Source organism: Ambystoma mexicanum, chromosome 6p (genome assembly GCF_040938575.1).
Source record: "Ambystoma mexicanum isolate Mex_15411 chromosome 6p, UKY_AmexF1_1, whole genome shotgun sequence".
Lineage (NCBI taxonomy): Eukaryota > Metazoa > Chordata > Amphibia > Caudata > Ambystomatidae > Ambystoma > Ambystoma mexicanum.
Window position 1 is genome coordinate 1,440,801,352 of NC_090935.1, and position 14,206 is coordinate 1,440,815,557.

The following is a 14,206-nucleotide window of genomic DNA, read 5'->3' on the forward strand; positions in this document are numbered from 1 at the left end:
CGACCCAGCCAGTAGCGACCCCTGCTACTTCACCACGCACCCCACTCCGGAGAGTTTAGTGGTGCAGGCGGCTACGGCCTCAGCAAAGCAGGCGTCGTGCCCTACCATCCCTCCTGATAGGGACGACAAGCGTTTTGATGGCTGGGCGAAGAAAGTGTTTTCTTCAGGGGGTATGGCTTTACAGGCAGCCAACTCCGTGTGTGCCTTGTCACGTTTCACGCACACTCTGTGGAACTGTATTACGTTAGCGGCTGAACATATTCCCGAAGGGGAGAAACGGGGTGGTTTTCTTGCTATTGTGCAGGATGGCAAGGATGCCATGTGTGAATCAGTTCAGTCGGGTCTGGACATGGCAGATTGTGTCAGCCGGTCCATGGTGGTGAGCACCGTAATACGCAGGTTTGCGTGGTTGGGGAAGTCTGGGTTTGCTCCGGATGTGCAAGCCCGGCTCCTCAACATGCCCTTTGATGGTGAAAATCTTTTTGGCAGCAAGGCTGACGAGATCCTTGAGAGGTTGCAGACCTCCAAAGCTGCAACAAAGTCGTTGAGCACTGCAGTTTGCCAACCTCTGCCTTTTCGTCCTGGGGGAAAAAGTGGTGTTGGAATTTCATTTCCAAAAGGTCATTCTTCCTGCATTTTATCCTCCTCCGCATCCTGGTAAGGAAGAGGAGAGGCTCCATAGGTTGGATCCTCGGAGAGCTTTAAGTTTCTACATTTCACGCATATCCCGGGTCAGAGTGGACGATCAGCTCTGTATAGGTTACTCTGGAAGGCGATTGGGACAAGTTGTTAATAAGCAGACTTTGTCTAGATGGATTATCTTGGCAATTTCTGAATGTTACCGCTTGGCGGGTAATGACCCTTCGTTAGGCTTATGGGCCCATTCTACTGGGGGTATGGCTGCCTCTATTGCCCTGCAGAGGGGTGTTTCTATTTGTAACATCTGTGAAGCAGCCACATGGGCTTCGGTCCATACTTTTGTAAGACACTACTCCCTAGATTCTATCCATGGGCAGGATCTGGCCTTTGGCAAGGCGGTCCTTTGCTTTGCAATTTAATTGGTCATTCTAAATTTCTATATTCTAAATTGTTTTCCCTCCTCCATATGTTGGTACTGCTTTGGGAGTCTGTCATAGATATGGAATACGTCAGAGGACCCAATCCCCTCGAAGAACAAGTTACTCTCTTACCTGGTAACGTTCTTTGGATGGGATGGTCTGACGACGTATTCCATATCGCTCCCTCCCTACCTGCCCCGCTACAGAATTTCTTATGCGATTGAAGCTTACGTTTCCGCAAGGCTTTCTGTGGTCCTACTGGCAGAAGATTGGTGCCACACGTTCTGGGGAAAAAACTACAACTGAAGCTACGGGCGTCGTGTGTCCTACTTATAACATCCGGTGACGTTGGCTCGACGGAGGCCCTCGAGGACAGCGTATCGACGTCATTGACGCAGGACGCAGACGCCGAAGATTTTCCGAAGCAGCACAGCTGTGGTGATTACCTGTTATATATATGGAATACGTCGTCAGACCATCCCATCGAAAGAACGTTACCAGGTAAGAGCGTAACTTGTTAGTCATCGGCGTAAAGCGATAGTCGAGACATGGGAATACATTTTGACTTGACTGCCCTATGGGCATGATACTCCCTTATACTGCAGGCCAGAGGCTCGATAGCTAGGATGAACAAGGTAGGGGACATGAGACACCCCTGCCGTGTGCCTCTAGTAGTGTTGATCTGGTCAGACACCATCTGATTAGTTAGGACACTGGTTCGAGGGGCAGTATGCAAAAGTCTAATCCATTGGAGGTATGTCAGCCCCAAGCCAGAGCGACAAAGCACTTTGAATAGGAATGGCCATTCAATGGAGTCGAAGGCCTTCTTGGCATGTAGTGCCGCAACTACAATGGGCACGTTGTCATCTAAGTTGTGCATCAGAGTAAATAAGTGTCTTAGGTTATTTTGGGTAGACCGCCCATGTTAATCTTTTTGGAGTCTCTAACTAAGCATCCCGTGGTCTCAAGGATATCGTCATGGCACCTCTTTTCCCAACGCTGATGCCAGAGTGCGGCTTGGTCTATCCCCTTCACTGTAGGAGGTCGCAGCGATTGGGTCACTCAGATATTTTCCCCACTCTAAACGCCACCTCAGCATACTCCTCCCAACCGCTCTTTCCCTGCAAAGTCTCAGCTACACTCAGATCCCTGCCCATTGTTTGCCGATGTTCCAACACCTAAATCTCCCTCTCTAGCTTAGTCAACGTTCTGTGTAATGATTTCAGCACCTCTTGCTTCCCCAGAAATGCAACACTTGCCAGGTCACTCTGGGGTCGGGGACCGACTCCTCATTCGTTCGGAAGAAAATGTCCTGTGCGATCTCACCCCTCAAGCATTGTGTCCGTACGGGCACGAGTTCAAAAACACCACCAAAGTGGTTGCGACACCTATCCGGGCAAGACATCGCCACCACCACAGCGGAATGATCAGAATAATCGGATAATGTCAGGGGCAGTATCTTAGCTGTCTGCACCAGTCTAGCTAGGTTCATCGTGATCATAACATAGTCGATTCTGGATGCGCTGTCATGGGCCCCTGCTTAAAAAACGAATATAAGGCCATGGCACTCTGCTATGCCTTCCCAAGCTATTGCTGCCACTATTGGGAACCACCTGAGTTTTGACTGGGCGGTCAAGAGTCAGGGACAGACCGACATTAAAGTCCCCTGCCCACACCACTTTATAAGCGTGAAATTTGTGAATGTGCTCTGCACACCCATGAAAGAATTCAGGGGAATCTACACTTTGGGAATAGATGTTGACAATGAGAAGCCGTGTACCCAGACATTCCCCGCCGGGAGCAAAAAGCACCCCTCATCATCAGTGACCTGTTTGTGCAGCCCAACGTTCAGCGTCCTGTGGAACTGCGTTCCGACCAGTCTAGTGAGAGAAGAATATGAAGAACTATAGCACTAGGTGTGTACTGCATTTCGCCAAATGGGTTTCTTGCAGGCATAGCGCATTCACCAGATGTCGCTTGGCCTGATTCATGATCAAGTGGAATTTCTTCCCATTTGTCAAACCGCGAATGTTCCAAGCCATTAACGTTAATCGCTCACCCACACCTCCATGAATATCCGTAGTAGGCTGGGGCAGCGAGCCCCCATGGACCAGACATTACATGAAAAAAGCATACATGGTATTAATACTGTGCTCCACCTGCGGCCCCCCCGGCCCCCTGCCCTCCCACACCCACCAATGCAAGAAACACCAACATACAGGCAACCCCCCCGATTAACTAGAGAAACTAACCACCCTCGTACACAGTTGCAAAAATGGGAAACCGCCCGTGGCCACTTTGGCTCCATGTGAACAACGCCAGCCCTGAATGTGCCCTTCCTTGCAACCACCGCTTACGTAAGAAAAGCCAGGGCCCTTCCGTGGCCCACTTTTTAATCAAAGCACATCAAAATCATCAGTAAATTCGAATACAAAGGATAATGGTATGGCCACGAGAAGGATCTGCGATTGGCTCCACGCAGGGAGACCCTCCACCCCCCTGGATCCGGCATCTCCACTGCAAAGCACTCCGCCGCCTCAGGCGATATCAATAACCATGTTTTTCCATTTTGGACAACCCTCAATTTTGCTGGGAACAGCATTGTGTATCAAATTTTCTTTTACAGCAAGATGTTTTTGACAGCCTGAAAGGTTTTCTGTTGTTCCTGGACCTAAGTCTGGAAGCAACTCTGATTGTGGCGCAGCCAAATATCAATTTGCCCTTCTCCCTTGCTGCCTTGAGGAGCACATATCTATCCCTGTAGTTGAAGATCCTGGCTAGAATTTCCCGCTAGTGGGCACCCATAGGTGGTTTAGCTGCCAGGGACCTGTTGGCCGTCTCCACAAGGAACATGTTGGAAACTGGCGTAGAATCCAGGGAGTCCAAACGTAATTTCTTTACGGATTTCTCCATGTTTTCTATCGGAGTGGACTTCGGGACCCCTAGTATAGGAAGGTTGTTCTTACATGACCGTCCCTCAAGGTCATAATTTTTGGCCACAACTCTTTACAGTCTGTTGTAGCAACGCAACTTCCCTCTGTAATGCTGTCACTTTGTCTTCTCCGACCCCAATACATTGTTCTGCCTCTGTCATACGCCCACACAGCTTATCTGTCTGAACCACAGAGATGTCCATCTTACATGTAAGGGCATTATTCTTCGTCCCCAAATTGCCTGTGCTGTCTTTGAGAGCTAGGAGGGTATTGTTCAAAGCAGCTACATCCGGTTTGGCATATTGGGCTATCAGTGCCTGCTTTTTCTGGTTGCCCAGGTTCGGCGCAACAATCTTAGAATTGCAGGGGAACCCTCCCTGTAAACCCAGTAAGTCTCGTAAAGCTCCTAAGGGGATGTCCACCGATGATTTGAAGGGAGAGACTCCTCGTCAGAAGGAGTCCCGGGGCTCTCAGTCCCGAAGCGGTTCCCGCCTTTCGTCATCCTCGTCTCGGCATTCACGGAAGCGCAGTCACCGGTCACCTTCCCCGTCCTCCTCAGAGGATGGAGCCGTGAGGAAAATGGCTTGTCCCACTAAGTCCTCGACACCGGAGGTGATGGCTCATAACATTGTGCAGATTGTGGACAAGTTTCAACATCGGAGTCGGAGTCCAAACTCCACATCAACCTGTTAGAGCTGAGGGCCATTAGGCTGGCAAGGCTTTTCTGCTGTCTGTATGATGGAAGAGTGTCCTGATCATGACGGACAACACAGTGGCCATGCATTACCTCAACAAATAAGGGCGGGAGGGGGGCAGGGTCACTCCCGTTGGGCAGAGAGGCAATGCAGCTCTGGTTCTGGGCAATCCAGCAAGGAATTTCACTCTCTGCAGCTCATCTGGCCAGAGAGGAGAACGCTGCGGCGGACGCTCTGAGCAGGCAGAGCATGATCTCTCACGAGTGGGAGTTGGCTCAGGAAGTTCTTCTGGAGATCTCCGCCCTTTGGGGAACCTCACAAGTGGATCTCTTCGCAACCAGTGCTAACCGGAAGTGCGAGAGATTCTGCTCAAGAGAATTTCCTCCGAAAGGAGCCTTAGGAGGCGCATTCGTCGTGGATTGGTCATTCCCACTTCTGTACACGTTTTCTCCGGTCCCTGTCATTCCTAAGTATTAAGGAGGTTGCAGAGGTTCCGAGCCCACATGATCCTCATAGCTCCGGATTGGGCCAGAAGAGCGTGGTACGCAGACCTTCTAGAAATGTCCATCTGCCCTCCACGCCGTCTTCCCTACTGAGAGGATCTTCTCCTCTCTCTCTCTCTCTCTCTCTCTCTCTCTCTCTCTCTCTCTCTCTCTCTCTCTCTCTCTCTCTCTCTCTCTCTCTCTCTCTCTCTCTCTCTCTCTCTCTCTCTCTCTCTCTCTCTCTCTCTCTCTCTCTCTCTCTCTCTCTCTCTCTCTCTCTCTCTCTCTCTCTCTCTCTCTCTCTCTCTCTCTCTCGGGGGGGGGGGGGGGGAAGGGAGGGGTGTGTTCTCCATCCAGAGGTCAAGACTCTCAACCTTCACGCTTGGTATCTGAAAGGTTGAGATATAAGGATTGGGATCTCCCAGATGATGTGATGGAGATGTTGCTTTCGGCCAGGCGGCCGGCAACCAAATCCCTGTACCGTAAGTTTTGCGACTGGTGCAGAGGACACAATGTCGATCCTTTTCAGTGTTCCATTCCCATAGTTCTATCTCTTTTGCTTTCTTTGGCACACAGGGGCCTTGAAGTCGGTACCAAGGTTACCTGGTGGTGCTGTCTATCTTCAAGCGCTCGTCTGAAGAATTTTCTTATTTTAAGATTCCTTTGATTTCCCAATTTCTTAAAGGGCTCACTAATGTGTTCCTGCCGTCTCCGTTTCAGGTGCTGGTTTGGGATCTGTATTTGGTCTTGAAATGCCTAATGGGTGCTCCATTTGTACCTTTGCACTCTTGTCCTTTAAGACTGTTGTCTTTCAAGACTGTGTTCTTGGTTGCGGTTACATCCGCTCGCAGAGTGAATGAATTGCAGGCACTTTCATCTAAGCCCCCCTTTACTGTGTTCCACAAGGATAGGGTTGTTCTGAGGGTACGTCCTTCCTTTCTACCTAAGGTAGTGTCTGAGTTTCATTTAAGACAGAAAGTGGTACTTCCTTCTTTCTATCCTCCTCCTCATCCTGGTAAGGAAGAGGAGCGACTCCATGGGTTGGATCCTAAGAGAGCTCTGAGCTTTTATATTTCTAGGATGTCCAGGGTCGAGTGGACGATCAACTCTTTGTGGGGTATGCTGGACACCGATTGGGCCAGGCTGTTAACAAACAGACCTTGTCCATGTGGATTATCCTCACCGTTATTGAATGTAATAGATTGGCAGGCAAGGACCCTCCTGAAGGGTTGCAAGCTCATTCCATTAGGGGCGTGGCTACTTCCATAGCCATGCAGCGGGTAGTTCCTATTAGGAAAATTTGTGACAAAGCTACATGGGCTTCTATCCACATATTTGTCAAACATTACTCCCTGGATACGCTCCATGGTCAAGATATGGCCTTTGGTAAAGCGGTTCTTTATTCTGCCAACTGATTGGTTATTCTAAATTCTTCTCCCTCCTCCATTTTCTGGTACTGCTTTGGGAGTCTGTCAAAGATGTGGAATACGTTGGAGGACACAATCCATTCGAAGAATAATTTTCTTACCAACTGGTAATGTTTTTTCAACTGGATGTTCCTTCAACGTACTCCACATCGCCCTCCCAGCCTGCCCCTCTGGAGAATTTCCTATGCTATTGCAGCTTATGTTCCCTCAAGGCTATGTGCATTCAAGCTGGCATTGTGTACGAGCATGTCACACGTGAATGAGGAAAAAACAAACACAGGATACAGGCGCCGTGCGTCCTATTTATTACATCCGGTGACGTCGCCCTCGATGGAGGCCTTCGAGGGACATCGACCCGACGCCATCGACGCAGGACGCCCACTGCCGAAAACATTTCCAAAGTACACAGCTGTGGACATTACATGTCAAAGATGTGGAATACGTTGGAGGAACATCTAGTCGAAAGAATGTTACCAGTTGGTAAGTAACTTGTTCTTCTGGATCATGGAAGGGAGCTCGCAGCCACTCCATATTAGTGGAACCCTGACCTCCAATACGGCCTGGTGCTGCAGCAATTACCAGTGAGGGGGAGAGTCACTGCTCTCCATGGCTTCGGTGCAGCTATGGGAGGATCCGAGCAGCCTTCGTCCCTCCGAGGCTCCCAATCCGGCCCCGGCCGCCCCAGTTACTTCAGGTGCGGGGGGACCATCCGCTCTCCCCGCCACTCTACAGCACCCAAGGCGCAACTGGCAACATCAGACCAGGGCCTGTCAGGCTCTGACGCAGCAAGCAGCTGCAGATATCCCCAGGGCTTTGAACACTGCAGCATGGCGTCCCACCTCAGTGGCTCAAATGCAGGGCCCTCAGCACACGCCTCCAGATTTTTGCCTGGTCGGCGGTCTTTTACAGCTAACCTGGAGCGGGATAGCCCATCCACTCCCGACTCCGCTCACACCCCCACTTCCTCGTTCTTGGTGGGTAGGTAGGCTGCTCTTTTGCCTCAGCTTGCAGAGAGGAGCTCAAAACTGGCCGGCTAGCTCAGCAGGTGTCACATGCTCGCAGCAGATAAATCCACCGTTCTGTGCTGAACACTGGTGCAAGGAAGTGTTAGGATATTTCAGAATATTGTGTACGTCGTTCAGAACCTTTTCAGGCTGCAGCAATCTTGTTGCCGCACTTCAGCACCCCCCTCCTACTTTAGAATTTATGGGTATTTGTGGGGGAATAATAAACTTGAAGCACATCTTCCAGAAGGCCTCTAATGCATTAAAAATGATATCCGATTTAAAATTTAAGATGGACAATACAATATCTCTGCAATTATCCTCAAAGAAATGCACCAGGTCAAAATCACCAGATAAAATTGTGCGCAGGCATGGAATTGTATATAACCTATTTATTACCCCGATTCCAAATTATCCAATTATCGTTTTTTTAACGTTGTTTCAATCCCAATCCAATAGTGAAGGATAAGATGCCATTGGTTGGTCACACCAAGCTGTTTTTGCACACAGATTGCCAGTAGTTAGGGGAATTAGAGACCTATTATGAATGGCTTTGCCCTACTGATGCCTTGCCATGTTCACAAGGGAATGTCTATGGTGCCTTTCGAATGTATTGTGTCCTCCCACGTTTTCCTCATCTTTGATATTCAATATCCAGTTTCCTCTGCTTTGGAAATATTTGTGTGTGTCGATGCAGTCGAGTCGATGTCCCTCGAGGGCCTCCGTCTTGTGGATGATGTAATCGAAGGTGTATATAGCACGCGCATCGCCCGTTGGCTTCAGTTAATTTTTTTGGACTAAGCTTACGCTTCGAGAACTACAGCGTGATTCAATAATTTAATTCACGACAGATACGACAATGTCGTCATCTTTGACACGGACTACCCTGAAGACAGGGTTTGAAAAGTGTCAAGACTGCGGTCCGCATCGTGTATGCTTGTGGTGTCTCGGTGTGGAGCACAAGACCTCGGCCTGCTCGAAATGCCAATTGATGATCGGAAAAGTTCTGTAAGAGTGTAAGGGGAAATTGGCAGTAGGTAGAATCCCCTAGAAATCCCATCAACGACCCCGTCGAACAAACCTTCTTCGGACGATGCGAGAGACGACTCTCCTCGAAGGAAGAAGGTGAAAAGGTCCAGGTCGAGGAGTGGCTCCCACCATTCCTCGTAGACGAAGTCCAAGAAGAGGCACCATAAGTGGCCCACTTCAACTTCTTCGTCTGACTCCTCTCCTGAGAGTGCTATATTCTGTCCCACAAAGGCCTCCACTCCTGCCGAATGGGAAGCATTCGGGTTAGAAATGCTGAAAATCTTTGAAAAACAAAAATCCTCGACAAGCCATGCTCCTACTGCGCCTTCTAAAGCAGGTAAGAAAAGGGCACAAGCCAAATCCTGATCGCCCTCGAGCCCAGGACGAAGGCCAGATCCACATCGAGAGCCGCCGAGGTCTCAACAATTTGAGAAATCATTGAAGGATCCTTCGAGCCGCAAGTCGAAAAATAAGTAGAGGTCAGGGTCGTCAACGCCCTCGACGCCAGCTGCGCCCTCGACACCAGCTGCGCCATTGATGCCAGCCGGGCCATCAAAACCTTTGGTGCCATCTAAGGCGAAAATGACTTTGTTGAAGATATAGATGACACCTCGAGCATGAAGTTCAACATTTTTGAAACGTACACTCTTTACCTAGAAAGGATTATTTTAAGTCACTAACCTCTATTTATGAGGACAATGAGTCATCTGATAATGATGCACCATTTCGGTTAAAGTATGGTACACCAAATGTACCTGATAGCCCTATATCAGAGGAATCCAGGCTAAAAGACCTTTATGAAAATGTTCAAACAGCCAGTGGAGAAGACACTTCACCAGAGTTAGAATTTGGTAAACCTGAATCTGATGAACATACAGGTGCAACATTTAGGCAGTTGATGTCTAAGGTTGTAGATTACCTGGGATGGAGTAGACCTACCCTCCCCTTCGAGCAGGATGATCTAACCGACATCCTTGATAAGGGTCCGCAAAAGGATCCCATTTTACCGTTACACATTGCTCTTAAAAAAGGGTGACTGCCAGTTGGGAGATACCAGAGTCTAGCCCGGCAGTAAACAAAAACGTAACAAGAAAATACCGCCCATCTAGCGGTGACCCCAACTACTTATCAAAACACCCCACCCCCGTAGGTTTGGTGGTACAGGCAGCTACTGCAACCTCAAAACACGCAGCATATCCAACCATCCCACTGGGTAGGGATGACAAAAGGGTAGATGCATGGGCAAGGAAAGTATTTTCTGCGGGGAGCATGTCTCTTAAGTCAGCCAACTGCACATGTGCTTTAGCAAAGTTTTCATTCACTCTGTGGGACTGTATTTGTATGGTGGCTGAGCATATTACCGAAGGGGAGGAAAGAAACGGTTTCTTAGCTATTGTTAGAGACGGCAAAGAAGCCATGTGCGAGTCTCTTCAGTCGGGTCTGGATTCTCATGACAGCATCAGTGGAGCCATGGCGGCAAGCACCGTAATTTGCAGATTTGCGTGGTTAAGGAAGTCTTGATTTGCACAGGATGTGCAATCTAGAATCCTTAACATGCCTTTTGACGGATCCCTCCTTTTTGGCAGCAAGGCTGACGAAAGCCTTGAGAAGCTGCAGACCTCGAAGGCGGCAGCCAAGTTTTTGGGTGCCCCTATTAGACAGCCTGAGCCCTTTCGCCGCAGTGGCCCTTCTTGGAGGGGTAGATCCTTTTGCTACTACTCCTCAGTGGAAGAGCGAGAGGAATGGCTGGTGAAAGAGGCCAAAGAAGATTCCCTCGTGGTGGACAAGGGAGACGCGCAAAGCTAGCTCAAGCAGAGGCATCTTTACCAACAGCCACTGCTTCAGCCACCGCAAAACCTCTCTGAGGTCTTGAGTCACAAAACCCCAGTGGGAGGCAGACTGTCTCAGCATCTGAAAGAATGGCGAGATATTAATTTGTATACTTGGGTATTAGAAACCATAGCCCAAGGTTACTGCCTTCCCTTCATTTAGAGACCTCAGAACCATCCACCGGGGAGCCATTCTTTGAGGGTTCCAGATCCGCTCCTTTTGCAGGAAATTTTGACCTTGCTAGAGAAACGTGCTATGGAGCCGGTACCTGTAGCGGAAAAGGAATAAAGGATGGTACTCTCCATATCTCCTAATGCCCATCAAGGACGGAGGACTGAGATCTTGAACAAGTTCCTCAGGAAGGACAAGTTCAAGATGGTCCTCTTTCTCAAATCCTTCAGGCGCTCCAGCTCCAGAATCGGATGGTGTCATTGGATCTTAAGGATGCTTATTTTCATGTGCCTATCCATCTCAAGCACAGAAAATACTTGAGGTTCACCGCTGGTGGCTCTCATGATCAGTTTTGAGTTCTGCATTTTGGGCTGACCTCCGCCCGAGGGTTTTCACAAAATTGATGGTGGTGGTGGCAGCAAGTCTCAGGAGAGGGGGGGGAGTCACGTCTACCCCCACCTGGAAGATTGGTTGATCATGGCGCATTCTCCAGAACAAGTCCTGGATCATCTCAATGTCACCTGCCACTCTTTTCACAGACTGGGCTTCTCCCTCAAATACAAGAAGTCCCATTTGCCACCATCTCAAACGCTCCCATTCATCAGGGCTGTACTGGATACATCTTTGGGAAAGAGCTCACCACCCGAGGTGATGGTTCAAGAAAATCTGCAGATGGTCTCCAAGTTTCAGAGTGCCCAGCGACTCACGGCCTTCGACTTTTTGAGGTTGGTCGGCCTCATGGCATCCTGCATTTTTCTGGTGCCAGAGGCTCACCTGAGAATTAGATCCCTTCAATGGGCTCTCAGGACTCAATGGTCTCAGTTCTCTGACAACATGTCAGACCTACTTCAGGTTCCAAGCAGGGTCGCACAATATCTTCTCTGGTGGGCCTGCAAGGACAATATTCTGAAGGGAGAACCTTTTTGGCAACCATTGCCAAAGATAACGGTAGTGATGGACGCCTCACTCACAGGGTGGGGAGCCCACACCAATGATCTGACAATCAGCGGTCATTGGCCTCCATCAGAGTCCAAACTACACATCAGTCTTTTAGAGCTGAGGGCAATCTGACTTGCGCTGAAGGCCTTTCTCCCCACTGTACGGGGGAAGGAATGAGCTGATAATGACAGACAACACCGTGGCCATGTGCTACCTCAACAAGAGAGGAGGTCTAGGGTCACTACCACTGTGCAGAGAGGCAATGCAGCTCTGGTTCTGGGCAATTCAAGAAGGAAGCTAGCTGCCAGCACTTCACATAGCCGGGGAGGAGAACACAGTGGCAGATGCTCTGAGCAGGCAGAGCACATTCCACGAGTGGGAACTAGCTCAGGAAGTCCTTTGAGATCTTCACCATTTGGGGAACCCATCAAGTGGATCTGTTTGTGACCAGTGTCAATCGGAAGTGCGAACTGTACTGCTCCAGAGAATTTCCCCCAAGAGAAGCTCTAGGAGACGCGTTCGTGGTGGACTGAGGCTTTCCACTCCTGTACCTTTTCCTCCAGTCCCCGTCATTCTTCACGTGATCAGGAGGTTGAGAAAGTTCGGGAAACACATGATCCTAATTGCCCCAGATTGGTCCTGGAGGACGTGGTACCCGGACCTTCTGGACATGTCCCTCTGCCCTCCAATACCTCTTCCACTAAGAGAGGACGTTCGCGAGAGGAGGCCGGGTTCTCCATCTAGAAGTCAAGACACTTGGCCTTCACGCATGGTTTCTGAGCAGCTGAGATACAAGGATTGGGAACTCCAGGATGACGTAATGGAAATTTTGCTTTCAGCCAGAATGCCAGCAACAAAGTCCTTGTACCACTGCCGTTGGAACAAATTCGGCAGCTGGTGCAGGAAGAAGAATGTAGATCCTTTACTATGCAAAACACCAGAGGTGTTATCCTTTTTACTGTACCTGATAATTACGTCTGTATTAAGTTTTATGTGTATTTATGTATTTGTACTTCTTGTGTAAAGTTTAAATTTGATCTAATTCACAATACATTTATTATTATTATTATTACTGTACCTAGCCAATCTTGGGCTCCAGGTTGGGGCAATTAAAGGCTATTTGGTGGTGCTATCCAGCTTTAAGCGCTCGTCTGAAGAAACTTAATATTTTAAGATACCACTTGTGATACAATTTCTGAAGGGACTCACCAATGTGTTCCCTCCATCTCCTTTTCAGGTTCCTGTTTAGGACCTTGATTTGATAACATTTCTGATGTGTGCACCATTTGAACCTCTTCATTCATGTCCATTAAGGTAAAACCATTGTGTTAGGAGCACTAACTTCAGCCCTTGGGGTGAGTGAGTTACAGGCACTATCATCTAATCCACCTTTATGGTATTTCACAAGGACAAGGTCGTCCTGAGGTTTAATCCTTCATTTGTGCCTAAGCTCAATTTCAGATTTTCATGTAGGACAAAAGATTGTTACCCACTTTTTACCCACCACCGCATCCTGGCAAGGAGGAAGAGAGGTTGCCCAGATTAGATTCAATTAGAGCTCTAAGCTTCTACATTTCTAGATTGTCCAAACTTCGTCTGGATGATCAACTTTTTATAAACTAGACAGGTCACAAACTGGCTCAGGCGGGAAAAAAGCAGACCTTATCAGGATGTATCATTCTAGCAATTTCAGAATTCTACAGGCTGGCGGGGTAAGATCCACCAGAAGGCTTGAGGGCCCATTCCACCAGGGGCTTTGCTACCTCTTTGGCTGTGCAAAGAAGTGTTCCTATTAAAAACATTTGTGAGGCAGCTACGTGGTCTTCAATACACACGTTCATGATGCATTACTGCCTTCATTATTCCCTCAGTCAGGATGGAAGCTTTGGAAAAGCTGTCATCCATTCGGTTCATGGAAACCATTGATACAATTCTTACTCCCTCCACCAAAACAAACATTGCTTTGGGAGTATATCAAAGATGAGGAGTACGTGGGATGACACAATCCATTCGAAGATCAAGTTTCTTACCCCAGGTAACATTCTTTCGACTGGATGTCCTCCCACGTATTCCTCATCGCCCTCCCAGCCTACCCCACAGTAGAATTTCCCATGCTATTTCAACTTTCGTCCCTTTAAAGCCTAGTACGGTCTAACCCGTGTTTATGCGGCTAGTTCTACTGAAAGATAAAACAGAACTGAAGCCAATGGGTGCTGCGCGTGCTATATATACACCTTTGATGACATCATCCTCGAGACGGATGCCCTCAAGGGACATCAAGTAGACTGCATCGACGCACAGCACCTGATGCCGCAGAAAAAAACGTCCGAAGCAGCTAGTGGGATTTGAGGTACGGCTAATGAGGCATGTGAGCATACAGAAGTTTAATCAGATGGTGTAACGCTCACCTGGCTCCCACAGAGGCGCTGGTCTGGGTTGCTGTGGCCTCTTCAAGCGTGATGCGCAGAATTCGGACCACCGATTGAACAGGACCCCCAAATCTTGATTGTCTAGCCCGTAGGAATATCCTTCTGCAGATGAGAAAGGGGATTAACTGTCTGCTGAATAATGTGCTTGCTCCTCCCCCCTTTCCCCCTTTGTTCTTCTCCGACTTCCTCCAAAACCCCCGGTTTAAGCT

General features: G+C 48.9%; 1 protein-coding gene across 1 annotated transcript in view; it reads left to right on the forward strand.

Annotated features, from left to right (window-relative positions):
- GTF2E2 (general transcription factor IIE subunit 2) overlaps positions 1–14,206 on the forward strand; it is a 648,065-nt gene that overhangs the window by 349,542 nt on the left and 284,317 nt on the right. The window lies entirely within an intron of this gene.